This window comes from Dermochelys coriacea, chromosome 7 (assembly GCF_009764565.3).
Source record: "Dermochelys coriacea isolate rDerCor1 chromosome 7, rDerCor1.pri.v4, whole genome shotgun sequence".
NCBI classification, from domain to species: domain Eukaryota; kingdom Metazoa; phylum Chordata; order Testudines; family Dermochelyidae; genus Dermochelys; species Dermochelys coriacea.
The window spans coordinates 70,146,103-70,162,236 of NC_050074.1; the positions used below are offsets into that span (position 1 = coordinate 70,146,103).

A 16,134-nucleotide genomic window follows, 5' to 3' on the forward strand; every position below is an offset into this window, starting at 1 on the left:
GCTGGACAGGAATTTTTTTAATTTTGGGGGAAAAAATATTTTGCACTTTCCCCTAAAAATTCTAAGGCTGGCTTTCCAAGGGGATGCATAGGAAAAAACTATTTGTTTCCCTGGTGGGAATTTTCTTCCAGAAAATCTGGAACATCTGGCTGTTTGGGGGGAGCACACGTTTTAAACCTATTAATTTCTTTTTTATAATGACTCATTTCCAATTTATGAATGTAGAAAAACAGGATCATTTATATCCTAGTCAATATTCAACAGGAGATTCTGTTTTTGCTGAATCTTAAGTGAAAACAATCTGGCAAGAAAGTCGGAAAGGGGAGGAGAAGAAAGGAATCTTTTCTTCCAATTGGCCCTGGATTTATGTGAGACTCCCCTAGAAGAAATTGGAACTGCTTCAATGAAGCCAGCCCCATGGCTTCAGCCACAATAATATGAGATTACTATGTAATCTGAGAGAAAAATGGTAATGAAACAGTGCCTGTAATGTATAAATAACATAAGCACAATCCTAGCTGCCCTCACAAACTGCCCAACGTCTTGTCTGACCCTGGCTGGTATAAATTCATGAGTAACTGTATAGCCAAAGCTTAAACCACCCATGGAATAAACTGGATGCAACTTCACTGAAGTTGAGTTGGACCATATCCACAGGAAGGAATTTGCATCAGCACAGCTAGAATGATGAAGTATGAAAATGTGGAGTTCTATCTTTACCTCCAACCAATGCCGAAACTCAGCCTCTGAAGTCAGCTACTGCAATGTGCGTACTTGATCAGACTTACTCCAGTGTATAACAATGAAAGCAAGAATGAGGCCAAGCTTGGCTGTGTTCTTAGTAGAGAGAGTATTGGGAAAGGAGAAAGTGCATCAAGACAGATCTTGAATTTTGAAAATCTTTCTTTTAGGTAAAAGTGACCTGAAAAAGTAATGTGGCAAATTCCAGTCACTCACCAGTGTGAGCTGAATGCCCCCCAAGATTCCGCATACTTCTGCCTTGTTGTAGGTCTTTATCTCCTTCCATTATGGCCATCTGATCCTTACTCAGAGGCAGTGTTCCAGTACACATCCTACTGTAGCATCATGGCAAAACTTCAGTCAATCCATGGCTCTGGATAAGTCCTGTTTGTGACATTCTTAGTTTCTAAAGTATAGAAAGGAACTTTAAAAAACAAAAAGCCTATATCCAGCTTTGAGGAGGTTCAGAACTGAAGGTCACAACTTGATCTTTTTTAAAAAAAAGTTGTTAAAATAATATTGGATAGAAAGGTGATACTAGAAATCAAAGGTACTGGCTGTGATTAATGGAAACATGAAGTGAATAGCATTTTTACTATTGACTTTAATGGGAGTAGGAACAAGTCCATAATGTCTGAAAACAAAGCTAGCCTCAATTGACTATAAAAAGTACCAGGCTCCATTATTCCACCACAGATTTTTCCAAAAGATATTCCTTCTGATCTATTTCTGGTCATCCACAAAGAACTCAAAAAATCTTCCTTTCTCTCCCCCACTTTTTCCCCCTCTTGCTTTACAGTCCTGCAAATGTGTATCTTCAAAGGCAAATGTCTATTTAAGGTTGAGATCCATGGTAAGTTATATTAAAGAGAAGCAATTAGGATGCATTGGGTCAGATCCTCAGCTTATGTAAATAGTTGACACTCCCCTGAAGTAAACAGATGTATCCTTTTAAACAAGCCCAGGATTAGGCCTGCTGTATATACTGGGTACTGTGGATCTGATCACGCACTGGTATAAATAACTTGTATTTAATATTATTTTAAATTGTCTAAATCCCTGTTAAACTCTTTTTGCAGAACACTGCTATGAAAATTTTAGTAATATCAAATAATGTTTCTTCTCAAGCTGGGAGTTATGGAGTTATTACTTTAGTATGTCACATCACAGGCTTGAAAATAAAGAACTTAGATACTGTTCGGGTAAAAAGCCATTGAAGGAATGAAATAAGAGAGGAGTGAAATTCTGAGAAGGCTTTTTACAGCTGTGAATTGTTTGCTACAATTTTACTGTAACTATTTTTGCAATCATCAAGTTTTCTTCAGTCATTATGTAATTTCTGCAAATATGCAAAAGGATAAAGGTCATTATTGGAACAAATAGATATGAATTTATTCTAGGCTGCTGCCAAATCTGTAAGACTTTGTTTGCAATTTTGTCATGTCCTGATATACCAAAGTTTAAAGTATACTCCTGATGAATTGGCCAAATGCCTCTTGATTAGCTTTTATAAACAAACATTGCTTCGTCTTTCAATTAATATTAAAATGCAGTTTTAAAAGACTAAAAAGTCAAGGTGTATGCTGTTTATGGAAAAGGGTAATTTCTACTGAAGAAAAATAATTGGCTATGAAATGGCTTCTAGTCGTGTTGAGGAAGTCAGTTTTGCTTGTGGAATTTCCTATTGTATTAGCCAGATGGTAACTTGAAGGGCTAATGTATTAGCAGTAGAATAGGGAGTTTTCATCCTCAGGCCATCAGTTCCAACACAGCCTAGATCAATAATGACCAAAGGTTGGTCGGTGCTCTGTGTGAAGTGGGTTGCTTTCATTCCAATTCCTAGAAAGCCATGATACATATTGCAAAAACCACCATCCCTCTTGCCACCTAAAACACTCTGCACGCTCAGCAGAAAGTCCAAAGGTAGAAATGGTCCTTCTAGAATATAACTGAGACTCATTCAAGGGCATGTGTGGGGAATCTTTCACCATTTCTAACCATCCTATGGATCAATAGTTTCCAAGGCAAACCATCTGGCACCTTTAATGAATTCTGAAATTGGTATGGACAATATTTAAAGTCGCCCAATCTAAGAAGACACAAGACACTGACCAATATAACCATTTAAGAAATGCAGGTGAGTATATAAAATTAGTAGTAATAGTTTGAGTTGTGTAGAAGTTAATTTCAGAAATAGAAGGAATAATAAAATACAATGTAAACAGGCTACAATAAACTACCCTTAAAAGGCAAGACTGAGAAGAGGGCCTCGTGTGGTTTGTTTAGTTTTTTCCTCCAAGGGGCTGAGCATCCATAACAACTTACGTCAATGGAAGCTGCTGGAAAATTAAGGCCAAAAGTTGCTTTATGTCAAGGTAGTAATACACTTGGACAATAAAATTGTCACACATAAGTGACCTGTTTCTTATTTCCCATAGTTCCTGATTGAATACCCACTGGAGTCTTTCCATTTACATCAATGAGAGGTAGATTCTTTGGGTACACACGTATAAATCAGGAATAACTCCATTGAAGTCAATGTAGATATGAGATCAGGAACCAGGTACACCAAGTAATGACCTGTGATAGAATTTCAGGAAATGAGTTGTCTGAGCAGCTTTCAGGATTCCACTTTACTGTTTGAAGACATCCTGCAGGCAGCTCTACATTTTAGTGTGTGTTTACACATATGTATGTACAACAAAGCTTCTCCTTACTAGTGATTGGAGAAAGCATATTCAGAAAACTACTCATCAGCTAGTTACTAGTGGTTACAATAACAAATTTTATGCTTGCTACAATTAGCATAGCATGGAGAAAAAAAGCCCTGATTCCTCTGAGCATTGTCCATTAAAAATGTAGCACATACTGCCAAACACTAGAGCTTAGGCTTGTAATGGCCGATTAGGCTCAGCACATCTGACAGCAGGTATATAACATGACTATAGAGCAGTTTCACAGGTTAAAAATCCCTGCAGGTACAGAAGGTATTTACTCCAAAGTGGATAGGGTTATTTACTTTGTTTCCTTCAGAGAATGACATAAACACTATGGGCTATCATCAACTCTGCGGTAAGGGATGGGGAGATCCAACTGACCTACTCTGGAATAACTATAATGATGCTAACCTGTATTTAGCACTGATGTATAAAATGGTTTGGATGAAAGCTGCAGTCATGGATGAAGGGGATTCCAAAGCCTTGTAAGTATCCTCCAAAACCCACAAAGGCTGTGACTATAGAGCCTCTTCATTGAACTAGACTGTTGTAGTATTCTACATTTTTACAACTAATTTTTCTTGTATGAATTTTTTCCACTTCCAAGATGACAACAGTTGAATTATTTATTGGTCATATGTGTCTAATACAGAACTTGGTCTAAGTCCATATCACACACATTTGAAACTTACAGTATACAGTTTTCCAGAACTTACAAGGTGGCTTGATCAGTCTAGTGGGCATAACTGAAAAGATTTAATCATAGTTCTGTTTGGGAAAGTCCTAAGCAGACATGGCAGTCTTTTTTTGGAAAATTGTTCAGGCTATTTGTAGCCTGGTCCTCTCCCTCTTGTGCTTTTCTCTAGCAATTTTCAAACTGAACTTGATCCGAGTACTTCTGCCTGTCCAATTATTGCCAAACACAAAGGCATTTGAAGTTTATGTAGTTTTGCCACAGCCTTGAAATAGTAATGAGCATTTCTAAAAATCAACAATTTGTTTAAAACTTTCTAGACTCTGTGGCCTTTGCTCCCTTACACTGATGTAACTCTATGAACTCTATGGCCTTCCCTGAAGTGAGTTACACCAGAGTAAATCAAAAATAAGGTGAGAAAAGGGCCCTACTGATTTCCATGTTAACAGGCTCACATATAAAGTCATTGAGAGTTCAATTTGTAAAAGAATGGTGCCAAGATCAGTAATTAAACCTGTAAAGAATCTAAGGATGCCATGGTTGCATCCTTTGGAATACTAGTCCCTTACAGGAACAGTTTCTCTTGTAAAAGGGATTTCTACAGGGACTTGCTATATATTCATTCACTGCTATTTATTTCATATGTCCGCAATTTTCAATCATCTGTAGAATTACTTATACCCAGACTTATCACAGTACAATGGAATGTAGTTTACCATACATCATCTGTTCTCCTAGATCTCTGGATATTGTGAGGTGCAGAAATGACATGTGAAGTGATAGTAAAAGAACTGAGTTGTTAAAGTTTACTTAGCTGTCCAGGTGGTATTAATCTTACACCTGCAATAGAAGATATGTTCAACCAGTATAGCTAGCCCACATAATGGGGATCCTGCCCTATTGAAATTAGTGGCAAAACTGGCAAAAAATCACTGGGGCCATAATCCTTAATTTAAAATACTACTCTAATATGAGTGATTAAGAAACTAAATTCCCAAGACTTTGTCATGGAGTATTAAACTTTTGGTTTTTGTTTGTTTAAAAAAGGTTTGTTTAAAAAATGATTTTCATCAGAAATTCAAGTTACAAACTCAGTTACACTGATCCAATAAGTAATAATGAACACTTTAATATATTATTGATTCTCACATTAATAATGGGTTGGTGAGAAGTCAGCGGACTTTCATTATTAGTATTATACATGGCTTGAATTCCATGGCTCTCAAATGTTTTAAAATCATGCCATATGTCAAATCTGTCATCCAAAATATAAAAAGCTGAGAACAAGAGTCCTGTAAAATATAATATAATATAATTTAAAGTGTATCAGTTTAAAATAAACACCCTGGCTGGAGAGGGGTTTTAATCTCTGCTGTTACTTCAGTCAGTCTCTCAACCGATTCAGCTGCCTACACGTTTTAAACCTCAGAGCAATTGCTGATATGAGTTGGTTAGAAATGTAGGAACCTCATCAATTGCCTTTCCCCTCATTGCACATTGAGACTAACTGTACAGTTTCTAAAAGCTTTTTTTGGAAAGGGAGCATGTTTTCAAATGTTTGTACAGGGCCTCTTGACAGGAGCTGGCCAGAAAACCAGAATTCTGTTTACTGTATAAACTTGATTTTCAGTATTTTTTTGTTTGTTTGTTCCACATTGAGACATAACTGAGATCTCTTGACATTTTTCATGGGAAAAAATGAGAGAGACAGCCCCATCACAGAGCAGCCATTAGTCCAGTGGTTAGGACACTCACCTGGGATCTAGGAGTCTCAGGTTCAAGTCCTTGCTGTGAATTAGTCTCTGTCAATCCCTCCCACTGGAACTGTTTGTGACAGACAGACAATATCCTGAACAAACATTATGGAATTAAGATAAACATTATTGAATTAGGGTTAATACCTTGGTGGTACATTATATTAAAAAGGCAATTGTGTTCTATATTTAGAACAGGAAATAATGGCAGCAATAGTTTGCTGCTTGTTGGCAAACTTTTAGTGACAATCACTCTAGTAGCATGGAAGTCTTAGCTTGAAAAGCTAGTTTGCATAATGGTACACAGGGGACTGAGATTTAGGACTACTAGGTTACTTTCCTGATCCTGCAGATACTTAGTTGTATGTCTGAGCAGCTACTTAAACCCATATTTTAAAAAATGTCCTCTAATTTTAAAAGATGTTTTTCAAACTGGCAGGAGTGGACTAACATTAAATTCCTAGGCCTGATTTTCAAGGCGATAGACATCTGCAACTCACATTGACGTCAGCTGGAGTTTTGTGTGCTTGGTACTAGCAAAACTTAGGCTCAATGTGTTTAAAAAACCAGGCACCCAAAATTGGAATTCACTGGAATGTATAGGGCTTAATGTTTCTGTGCCTGGGTTTTCCTTCCTGTAAAATATGGATCTGATTATTCTAATGGTTTTAAAAGGTTTCAGAAGATATTTTTTCCCTATTTTTTCCAAACATCTCTATTAATTACCTACATACCTCCCAGGAGTGTTCTGAGTCTTAATATTTGTAAAGAACTCAAGATCAAAGCATCACAGTCTATTCTGATGGTACTAGGTATAATAAAAATACAAATAAATATATGAAAGCTAACACTCACATTGGAACAAACTAGAGTATAAGAACCTGAATAGAAACTGCCATTCACTTTAAGGTATCATATTGCCAGTATTTCTGAGTGTTTTGTCATTAAAATATTGAATTTTAGAAATGGACACTGAGTGGGAAAAGCTGATTTGAATCAACTGCATTGTAGAAAAACTGCAGTGAAGAGTGGGAGGCCTCTAAAAGATAATGGCAAGAAAATCATATTTTTCTACAACAATATTGATGCCATAAACAAAGCGAAAGCCAAAGGGAATAAACAGGCGGAGGCTTGATATTTGTGGCCCATAGGAATGGTTATAATCACACAGGTGAAAAGATCCTTGATTTCAGTTGCTTAGAAGTTAACTTCTTAATTGTTTAACTCAATAAGCAATTATAATTTTGATTGCAACTACACAGCGGAACAAGTTTTTCATTAAGCGGAGCATCATTGGCTTCCAGGCCATTAAAATAGAAACATTATTCCTTCCAGGTGACTACGCATACAGGAGACATCCATTGGAGAGTTTAAATATTGTGACAAATGTGTTGCATAAATATGCAGATTACACAGCAATAACAAGACCAAAACAATAGCAATCCACTTTGCCTCAGGTATGGAATCAGACTCAAAGCTGTGGCATTTGTAGCTTGAGGACTGCAGGAGACCAAAGTAACTTGTGCTCTGCATATCATTAATCACGTTCAGCAATTTTTTTATTATTAAGAATGGATTAAGTGCCATATTTCTCTTCTCGTAATATTTCATGAATGACTGATATGCATTGCAGTATCTATTGTGAAAATGTGCTAAACTGCCTACTTTCAGCTCTCAGTGCTCTGTTATGCTGATTTGTTACCAGTTTGCTGCCTTTTTTATCAGTTAGGGAAGGTGTTAAACAAAGGTGGGAAATAGAATGAGCAGAAAAGAAATAAGAGAAAATGTAAATGATCAAAATCTAAATAGTAGCTCACTAGAGTACTCTCATCAATAAGGCCCTGATCCGGTAAGGCATTTCAGCACAAGCTTAGTTTAACACATGAGCATTTCCATTGACATCAGTGGGGTTACTTGCATTCTGAAAGGTAAGCATGTGCTTAAATACTTTGCTGTATCAGCACCTAATGCTACAGTACCTTGTACAGTGAATAGGAAGCCAAATCCTGTAGTCCTTATTCACAGGAGTCAAGGTTGTAGAATTGGGCCTAAAATTTTTAATATTACTTTCATGTTGTGCCACTTTCTACTCTATTAATCACAGCTTTCTGTACTTCATCACTCTCAAGAAGCCATTGCAGCAAGCTTTGTCAGGGATAGGTGGGACTCCACTAGAAAAGCAGCACTTATGTAAGTGTGCCATTAATTTAGCAACTACAATTTGAGTAATCAGAGCAATTCTAACTATCTGAGAAGCAAAGCACACACTGGGATAAACTGATATAAGTCTCTGAATTATTAGATGTTTGCTAAATAATTCCAATGGAGTTTATTAGAGACTGTTCATAACTAAGATATACAGAAAGGTAAATGTGTCCAAGGATTCCCCTCATACACATTGAGGTTAAATATTTTAGAAGATGAATTAATTACCTCAGAATAACTGGCTGGTCCGAGAGGATATATTGTTTCAAAGAATCACTGATAAAGGCTGATAGCAGAAAAAAATTAGAAGCATGAAAAAAGTGGAGGAATGTTTTTTTTGTTTTGTTTTGTTTTTAAATCCACCCTAACAAAAGCAACAGGCAAATGGAGTAATGCAGATGGATCACACTGGTATATGTCCCGATGTATATGGTTGGGCACACTGTTCAGGTTTACTTTTGGCAGCTTCTGAGTAGCAAACAAATTTTGGGGAGAGTCTCCACAGTTGTTTTACAAATAGAACTCTATTAATGCATTGTTGTTCCAGCCACTAATCTTGCTCCTAATTCCCCCTTCCCACTCTGCCCACCGAAAAACACACGACTCCATCACTATTGCACCGCTTTCCTTTTTTTGCAGCTGGGTGAGTGGGAGGATTGCTTTGGGGAGTACAGAAATGGCCAGCTTCTGTACACACACAAACCTGCTTGCAAGCTGTCTTGTTCTGCTAACATTTGTGCTTTTATTACAGAGGAAAGTAGAGAGTGCAATGTATGGCTTTCAGATACCGTTATCTCAGATTGGCAGCTACCATTCACATCATGGCAAAGAGTCCTGTGCACCACACGAAAGTTCATGCTCCAATACTTCTGTTAGTCTATAAGGTGGCACAGGACTCTTTGCCACTTTTACAGATCCAGACTAACACGGCTACTCCTCTGAAACATTCACATCATGCTATTCTTTAGGAGGTAACTTTTTACTGTACAGAAACGTCAGAGCTGGAATTTCCCAGTACTGTAGCTGAAAGTGGAACTCTGTTTCAGGTCTGCAATCTTTATCCCTAAAGCTGGTCAAATCAAGTATCTTCAGTGAAAAATTTCCTAAGAAATAACATGATGTGTTTGAAATGTCTGTTTTGAACAAAAACACACTGTTTTGGTGAAGGGAAAAAACTCCCATCTTAGTCCATTCTTTCCAGTTTGAAACACACCTTTTAAAAATGAATTCGTATTTTCCCCCACCAAAAATAAATAGACAATTTCATGTTTGGTAAAAAAAGCAAAAAACAAAAAACCCCATATTTTGTTCAGCTTTTGATTGAAAAAAATTAAGCATCTCTATTTAGCCCCTCATTTTAAAAGGTGGGTGAAGATGCACAGTAACATAGATTGTAAATTAACAGAACACCATTTGAAATATAATATGTCAGAAGGATGGAGATTTAACATCTACTTAATTTCAAAAACATCTGTTGAACCAGCATGCCTGGGAAGAAAAGGAAATTCTTTCTTATGTGTGCATACAATCCAAGTAGTATGTATAGAACTTGCTTCACAGCATGTTAGCAGGATTGGAGGTAAAGATGTGTACATAGAAATGTTTGGGATCAAACGCTGATATGAATAGAAATAACTTTACCAAGTGATGACATGTTTCCTACAATAGATACTCCCCTTGACCTGGAGGAGGTTGACCTGGGAGTTTGGCCTTGAAATTCCAGCTTCTACCACATTTATATCCAGCAACCACATTTTTAGGAATCTAGAGATGAATCCCTTCCTCATCCTTAACGTTCCTTGGGGGCGGGGGATGTTTGTTTTGCAGGAATAGGCCCCCGAAACAAACCTTTCCATGGGGGGCATAATTCTTGTTTGCCATTCTGCCAGACTCTTACCTTTTAATCAAATTTTATCGTATGGGTAGGATTTTTGGCTGCCTTGGAGGAAACTCTGTATTTTGAAGGTAATCCCTGATAGGTATCACTGGCAACCAACTTTAAAGTGTTTAAGCTCTGCATTGATCATTTGTCCAGATATGCACATGCAGCTACTCAAATCTCCAGTGGCAAAGACCTGTTGGGTGAGTAGACAATTATTTATGACACCTATGGGTAAAGGGAATTGGGAAACCCCACTTCAAATATATCCACAGTTTTTCAAAGTGAGAATTTTTTCTCTGGAATTCCACTCAATTCAATAGTTTTACTAGGGGTGAATCAGGCCCATTTGATCCCCTTATTCACTATCTGAAGTATACTACTTTGAACCATAAAGTCATAGGCGTATCCTCAGCTATATTAAGTCAGTGTAGCTTCATTTATTTCAATGTTAGCCACAGATTTGTCCTATATAGTGGTTTTGGATCATAACAAGTGTTGATCCTATGGGCTCTGCACTTTTAGGGAGTTGGCTCCTTTGAATTAAATACTCCCCAGAGGACTGTTTTCTTATATACAATACAGAGAGAACTTTCATAAAAATAATATTTGTTGACTTAGTTTTGATTAATATTGTGGCTACAACTTGAAAAAAGGTAGAAAGGTATTTTTCTCTTATTCCAGCACTGCCTTTTCCTATCATATAACTGATTTTATTCTCTCCATAAAAGAGAACCAATTCTTTACTCTTTTCAGCATTTTACTCTGTCCAGCTCAGAGGGTATTTTGACAAATGTCCACCAATAAAACCGCATGGGATTTATTATCTTTAATTTCCAGCCTTGATGATTCTATTCCAGCCATGAATCCTCCAAAACCTGTATCATAAATATAAAGGGAAGGGTAAACACCTTTAAAATCCCTCCTGGCCAGAGGAAAAACCTTTTCACCTGTAAAGGGTTAAGAAGCTAGGATAACCTCGCTGGCACCTGACCAAAATGACAAATACTTTCAAAGCTGGAGGAGGGAGAAACAAAGGTTCTCTCTGTCTGTGTGATGCTTTTGCTAGGAACAGAAAAGGAATGGAGTCTTAGAACTTAGTAAGTAATCTAGCTAGATATGCATTAGATTCTGTTTTGTTTAAATAGCTGATAAAATAAGCTGTGCTGAATGGAATGTATATTCCTGTTTTTGTGGTTTTTTTGTAACTTAAGGTTTTGCCTAGAGGGATTCTCTATGTTTTGAATCTGATTACCCTGTAAGGTATTTACCATCCTGATTTTACAGAGGTGATTCTTTTACTTTGTCTTCAATTAAAATTCTTCTTTTAAGGACCTGATTGCTTTTTCATTTTTCTTAAGATCCAAGGGTTTGGGTCTGTGTTCACCTATGCAAATTGGTGAGGATTTTTATCAAGCCTTCCCCAGGAATGGGGGTGTAGGGTTTGGGAGGATTTTTTGGGGGGAAAGACATTTCCAAGGGGGCTCTTTCCCTGTTATATATTTGTTAGATGCTTGGTGGTGGCAGCAATAAAGTCCAAGGGCAAAAGGTAAAATAGTTTGTACCTTGGGGAAGTTTTAACCTAAGCTGGTAAAAATAAGCTTAGGGGGGTTTTCATGCAGGTCCCCACATCTGTACCCTACAGTTCAGAGTGGGGAAGAAACCTTGACAACCCGCAAACTCACTGTCTTCCTACCCTCCTTTTATATACTGTGTGCAAGTCTACTTCTCTTTTCTCATTCACACACTTCTAAACATCCAAAATTTCTCATTATCTGGCTTCCATTTTGCATTGACAACAAATCTTAGTACTTACCCTCACCCTAGTCCTAACCCTAATCCTAAATTCGGTTTCCGGATGTTTGAATTTGGGATGGTGGCTGGGTATCTAAGAGGAATGGAAGAGGCCTGGTAAGTTCCAGGGAGGGATAAAAGTTCTGCCTAACTTCTGTTGGAGGGCTGTGTAAAGTAAGTTTCCCAACTGGAGCTTGCTGTTTCTGAATGTATATTTAAGTCCCAGTTCCTGTGCTGTGAGTTACCTAGAAAGAGAGAAAAGGCCTTGGTAAATTTGAACATTGCCATTAGGAATTATAATATAAACAGAGAAGTGAGTTTTGCAAGCCTTTGCGCTGGATGGATGCATACTCTTTAAATGTTACACACAATAAAGAATAAACTTTTCAATATAATCAAGCCTTTTTTTTAAATGGAGCCTTTAGAATATATACACAAATTACATTACCCAAGTCAAAATAGATATTATTTACAGCAGCCTGGCTGTTCTAGGATGTCTACATGACATCAATTACTATAGATCATTTTAATTTGCCTCAAAATGCTACATCAAGAGCATTGAGGTACTCCATGCTCTTCATATACATGCCAGCAACTGGTGGAAACAATGCATCTTGAATCAGTGACACCAATTCAGAATTCTTTCACATTTAGTTTACTGTAAATTAATGGTATTCACAGGTAAATTACAACCTTGTCACTGAACTGCATAATTTTCCATATATAATAAATTAGATGATTATTAATCCCTTCATGTATGAATATTCTCTCCAGCCATTGCCATGCAAAGGATAGAAGAATAATGCAAGCTCTTGCTGACTTGTATATAATTGTGCTAGTGTGAAGGTTAAAATATTCAGTGTTTTAGAAAAAAATCAGTACACAATATGAGTTAGAGTAAATACATGAAATGTTTGAGACCTGGGGCTTTTATGTATTATCAATTTTAATAACACAGATTGCATTCATAACACAGAGCCTAATTTGTGTTTACAATAAGGTCCCTTTATACCACTCTGGCAGTATAAAAAGGGCCTTGAAATGAGTGGAAATGTATTCCCAATCTAAGGCCCCTTTAAACTGCCAGTGTGGTATAGTAAGAGTGATTTAGTGTAATTGAGAATCATGTCCACAGCCTGAAAAAGACAGTTTGTGATCATCATAGATTTATTTTAGGCATTTATGAGACTGGCTCATTTTTGACTCACTCAGAAGGAATAAAGGGAGATGCTAGATTTTTAATCTTACAGAACCAGAAGATCTATGTATGTGTATGCTTCAGTTGGAAGGTGTCATTCCAAGCACAGGTAGACAGACTTGTGCTAGCTCAGCTCAAGATAATGTGCTAAAGCAATGTGGATTTTGAGGCATGGGCAACTCAGATGAGCCTGCCCAACGCCCCCGTGGTCCAAGCTCAGGCAGCCAGCCTGAGCTGCCACCCATGTTGCAATGTCCACACTGCTATATTTAAAATACTAGCTCAAGCAGAAGCATGGCTCCAAGCTGCAGTGCAGTCTATCTGCACTGGAAATCACACCTCCAGGTGCAGATGCGGACATACTCTGTGGGTCAGACTCAGTAGCCTTTCCTGTAGGGAAAGGTAAGCAATGCTTAAAACCAGAGACCAAGATTTTAAGTGGCTAGGGGTTTTGAGTGCCCAACTTGAAACACATTAAAGTTGTTGAAGATTTTTAGAAGGAGAGGACTGATGCACTTTCTGAAAATCAAAGACACGTTAAGATTTCAAGTTGGGCACCGAAAAATCACTATTCACTTTTGGAAAATCTTGACCAAAGTTTAGTGGTCATGAAAACAAAAGGCAGGTCCCAAGACATGTTTTTAATCTTCTCCATTGTCCAATGGATAAAAGACCTGTTGCCATTTAATTAAATGCAGAAAACTAAACTTCAATTAGAACAGAATTCAGCTCCCTTTCATTTTGACCATCTTAAATAATACATTAGGTATATCAGACATGCACCAGCATTTATCCATTATTAGAGTTAAGGAAACTATCACTGGAATGCACAATTTATTTGAAAAATTTCACAAAATTTTCCCAATTATTTAACACAGTTACTTCCACTTTCCCAGTTCTATCCATGATTTTTCTTCACTTTTCAGATCAAAACTATTTTATCATTTGGCAATGCAAAATGTAATTTGTAATGTTTTTTATTTAAGATCTAAATTCTTGAACTACAAGACATCTGCATCATAATTTAACATGTGTAATATGGGTTAATTTATTTAATCTCAGGAATTTCAGTGTTGTCAGATTACCTGGGTGTTTGTACAAAACCAAGCACAACGGGGTCTCATTCTTGATTGATCTTTAGGCACTACAGTAACAAATATGATTTATAGGAGGTGGAGTCTTACATTATCACATTGTTTGGGATGAAGTATGTTTAGTGTTATAGAAACATAGGGCTAAATGCCTCTAGTCTTAACAGCTGTACTTGCTGGAAGAGTGGAGGTTCCAGGGGGACAGATCAATTATACCTCAGATCTCAAACGAAAGAACACACTTGTAGCCAATCTTGTAACACTAACTAAATATTTATTAACTAGCTAAAAAAAAGAGATTTACAACATTAAAGCTGGTAAGACATACACACACAAAAGAGATACAGTCTTAAATTCAAAAGGTAATGGAAGCTTCTATAATAAGCAAGCTTTTACGTTCTTTATGGCCAAGCCAAGCCAAGCCAAGCAGCTTGGAGAGCTCTTGCTTATGTTAGGAATCTTTGCCCCTGAGAGTCCAGACAGCAAAACGATACCAATTTATCCTACATAAGCATTTTTATTCCCTTCCTCTGGCATTCAAGGTATTATAGGACACATTATATGTGCACATACCCTTTTCAGGTGTGTGGGGGAAGCAATCAATGGTCTTTTGTCCACAATGTCTGAAGACCTTCTTTCATTGGGGAGAGAAGATAACCCTGCCTGTGGCAAACTACATTTAACACTTGGTAATCATAGAATATCAGGGTTGGAAGGGATCTTGGGAGGTCATCTAGTCCAACCCCCTGCTCAAAGCAGGACCAATCCCCAATTTTTGCCCCAGATCCCTAAATGCCCCCCTCAAGGATTGAACTCACAACCCTGGGTTTAGCAGGCCAATGCTCAAACCACTGAGCTATCCCTCCCCACCATGAAATGCCTCTCCCCTTACTGTGGGGAATTTACAGTCTTAGCAGGCGTTTTTATAATTGCAGAGAAAACATTTAAACGTTACCATGGGATACAGATATTGGGATTAATACATGCAGCATTCTACAATCATTCCATAAAGTCTAAACACATTTTTATAACTCTAATATCTATTTTAACAAAACTAACACAGGAAAGCCAGACTGGTTTCCAGCTATGCATTTGTCAGTATTCAGTAAGGCCCAGGGCCTTGGCATGAGCTGGCCCCTGGATTGCCAGCATCACACCAATATTCAGCTATTCAGACAGCCCTAGAAGGTACTAGCTTTGATCTTAAGAGATGCTGCCATAGACTTTGTGTGATCTTGGACAAGTCATTTATTCCATCTCCTTCTCCTTTTTTAGAATAGGAATACTTCTTTTTGTCATACCAGCGCTATTCTATTCTAATCTGTCCCAGATTGAGGTGTCAATAAAGGAGGTTTTGGGACAAATTACTACATTTAACAGTAAAAAGTCACTAGGATCAGAAGGTATTCTCTGAAGAGTTCAGAAGGAACTTAAATATGAAATTGAAGAACTACTAACTGTAGTATGTAATCTATTACTGTAACAAGCCTCTGTACCAGATGACTGGAAAGTAGCTAACATAACACTGATTTTTTAAAAGGGCTCTAGAGATGTTTCTGGCAGTTAGACTTGTGAGCCAAATGTCAGTAATGGGCAAGCTGGTAGAAATTACTTTAAAAAACAGAATTATCAGATGGATAAACATGACTTGTTGGGAAGAGTCAACACAGCTCTTGTAAAGGGAAGTCATGTCTCACCTATCTATTAGGAGAATGAGAATGCTTTGAGCAGGGGGTTGGACTAGGTGACCTCCTGAGGTCCCTTCCAACCCTAATATTCTATGATTCTATTAAAAAGAAAAGGAGTACTTGTGGCACCTTAGAGACTAACAAATTTATTAGAACATAAGCTTTCGTGAGCTACAGCTCACTTCATCGGATGCATCCGATGAAGTGAGCTGTAGCTCACGAAAGCTTATGCTCTAATAAATTTGTTAGTCTCTAAGGTGCCACAAGTACTCCTTTTCTTTTTGCGAATACAAACTAACACGGCTGCTACTCTGAAACCTATGATTCTATTATTAGAATTCTTTGAGGGAGTCAGCAAGCATGTGGATAAGGG

The 16,134-nt window shown here is 37.5% G+C and overlaps 1 long non-coding RNA gene across 1 annotated transcript; it reads left to right on the plus strand.

Annotated features, from left to right (window-relative positions):
* The first annotated feature begins 512 nt into the window (after positions 1-512).
* Positions 513-14,427, plus strand: LOC122460971. Its single transcript, XR_006282644.1, has 3 exons — positions 513-1,248; positions 2,900-2,904; positions 14,413-14,427. It is a non-coding gene; the product is annotated as an uncharacterized LOC122460971 (long non-coding RNA).
* Positions 14,428-16,134: the final 1,707 nt, after the last annotated feature.